Source organism: Vollenhovia emeryi, unplaced genomic scaffold, assembly GCF_000949405.1.
Source record: "Vollenhovia emeryi isolate VEMERY1.0 unplaced genomic scaffold, V.emery_V1.0 DF939153.1, whole genome shotgun sequence".
Lineage (NCBI taxonomy): Eukaryota > Metazoa > Arthropoda > Insecta > Hymenoptera > Formicidae > Vollenhovia > Vollenhovia emeryi.
Window position 1 is genome coordinate 1,417,421 of NW_011967213.1, and position 2,764 is coordinate 1,420,184.

The following is a 2,764-nucleotide window of genomic DNA, read 5'->3' on the forward strand; positions in this document are numbered from 1 at the left end:
TCATTATTTCAGCAAATGGACCTCCTACCTGCCCCGCTCGCTCGGTTACCCGCTCCGCGGCCGATTCTTTTCACTCATCTTTCCGTCCTGAGAGCCGGCGCAATGTGACGCGCGGGAGTCGCTTTTTGTCCGCCCGCGAACCGCAACGAACAACGAACGTGATCCCTTCCGACCGGCGCGGTTTACACGCACGAATTTCGCGTCAAACCGAAGAAACTAAATTTGGAGAAGGGATGACTAAGGAGGAAAGATAATGTCTATCTATCTCTATCCCTTTCTAAAAAAGAGATGTTACCGGCGCGAGGGTCGAGGTTAATATCGAACAGTTGAGGTATCTTTTCCGCAATGTTGATTGGTTTTCTCAAAGCGCGATGTGCTTAACTTCTCTTTCAGATTCAAGCCATGCTTCGCCCCGCATGTAAATTTTGACAGTTTGTGAAAAAATATACTTAAACAAGGTTAGAGAATAACCAAAGGTTGAAAGAAGAAAATTTACATATAATTGCTCGAAGGAGAATGATACTGACAAGATAAAATTTAATAAAAAAAACTGAGAGTTTGAAAAAATCATCAGAAATTGCATTGAAATAATATCTACCAATTTAGTAAGAATGTATGAAGATAAAAGGTAATATAAAAAAACAATTATAATGTATTAAATTTAGTTCCACATTTGTATCTACGTTTATTTTAAATTTAATAAAACACCTAGTAAGAATACTCTTAAAAGTCGTCAGCAGTAATTAACAACATCAGTGATTTTTATTAACAGCCCCAGTGGTCGAGCTGGCTAAGACGCCCGTCACGGATTGAGGGAGGTCCCAGGTTCGAATCCTGGCTGGGGTAATATTTTTCGCAATAAGAATTTTAATTGCCAGATACGGTCAATAAAAATCACTGATGTTGTTAATAAAACACGTTGACGGTTGTTTAGATATCTATTATGCTCTTTATCAGGCAAATCAATCTTTTCATATTTTCTATCGTTTACAACGTGGTGCGTTTTGGGAATAAATAATATCTGTGTTTAAAATTAAGATCAGATTCCTTAAAGCAACCTGTGTAAAGCCGTGCAATTATACTACGACATTGACATAGGTGGCACTTTGGTTATTACGATGTAACAGCACGCGAGTACTCACCGTAGAAATTCCCGTCTTTGCGTAAACGTGTAATTAATTATTATCGTTTCACGACTGCCTGCTCATATTATCGGTTTGTAGGTAAGGATATACGCGCAGTTTCCCAACTTGGCACTAATTGTAAATTGAAACGCAAATACATTTTTCATTTGGTCATCGTTAACATTAACTCGGCATTGCTGATTCATATTTCACTTGCACCGTGTGCCTTTGTGGAATTCTACGCAAACATATTCTTAGTGCACCAAGTTAGAAAATGTAGATGCATTTTTTTATGTCATCAGGAAAGAAACAGGACATTCTTGCGTGATGAGAATTCCTTCCGCTTAAGCGACGCTATTTCTCGAGCGAAAGATCACCGTATAAAGAAAGAGACGAAAAGGAGAGGAAGGACGATTGTGTCCAGGCAACGTGGCTAGACCTTTCCTAAACTTATTACTTCAATTCCGGACTGGGCGCAGGGATTCCGGGGTTCCCGCGCGTTTGAAATTCGCCCCCCCCCCCCGTAAAAACAACGGCGGGGCGCTAATATAGACGTTGAAAGCTATATCGATTCTGAGAAACTCGCGTGACGACTTCCGTTCCTTGGCAATTTGCGTTCGCCACCCCGCCGTCATCGTCGGCTAGAAATACGCACACCAGACGCTGATGACAGGTCGGGACCTTTTCGCTCGTAAATTCGCTTAGCGGTCACTTAATCTCCGCGTGTTTCCAAGCTATTAAAAATACGTTGGCGCCTCTCGTAGAGACTTGGTGCCGAATCCGGCATCATATGTCGTTACGGCGAACCGGGATATTATTTTTTTCGGGAGCGACGATATGCCATGAGCGTCGGGATGCGAGTAGTGAAACGGGAGTGTTGCGATTCTCTTGGGTTTACCGCAAAAAAAATGAAAAAAATGAATGAAAAAAGAGAAAATTAAACAAGTACACTTAATGAATTATGATTAGGCAAACTCTTCAAGCGCGACGCACCGCAACGTTCTTGTATGTTACCAAATGTAACTTATACTCGAAATTTCTTTTATGCGAATAAAAATTGCAAGACGTACCATTTCAATAATAAATTTCTTGCAAAAAATATATTTTTTGTGAGTTCAATCACGGACTTTTGTGAATTTAAAGACAGACTCTCTCTCTTTTTGACTTGTGTTTTTGACTGTTGTGTTTGCGAATGTAATTTTATATTGCTTACTGAAAAGGGTCTCATATTCACTGATCGAAACGTATAGACTTTATAATATATTAAAAATTTTTGTGACCTTATTACTTTCTTATTTAATTCCGTTTCACGTTTTGTTGCCACCCAGTATCTGGTGGTTGGCCCTCATTGCTCTAATGTCTCTTTTTAATTTTTATATTGGAGCCTAATATATCTTACTCTCTTCTATAAATGTTTACGAATTTTTTCGAGTATACATATCTTTAGAAATAATGTTAACAGATTCAATGAATAAGTGCAATTTCACTTGCATCTCGCGGGAAAACGGACATTTAACACGGGAGGAACTATCTCCATTGTATTGTTGTAAAACAATATATTACTAATGTAAATTTAATAATTATGTTGCTACAACTTCGGGTGTAACAAAATTAATTCCCGTTGACATAATTACAGACTG

At 38.9% G+C, this 2,764-nt stretch overlaps 1 non-coding gene across 1 annotated transcript; it reads left to right on the forward strand.

Annotated features, from left to right (window-relative positions):
- Window positions 1-771: 771 nt before the first annotated feature.
- Window positions 772-846, forward strand: Trnap-cgg. The gene has a single exon. It is a non-coding gene; the product is annotated as a tRNA-Pro (tRNA).
- Window positions 847-2,764: the final 1,918 nt, after the last annotated feature.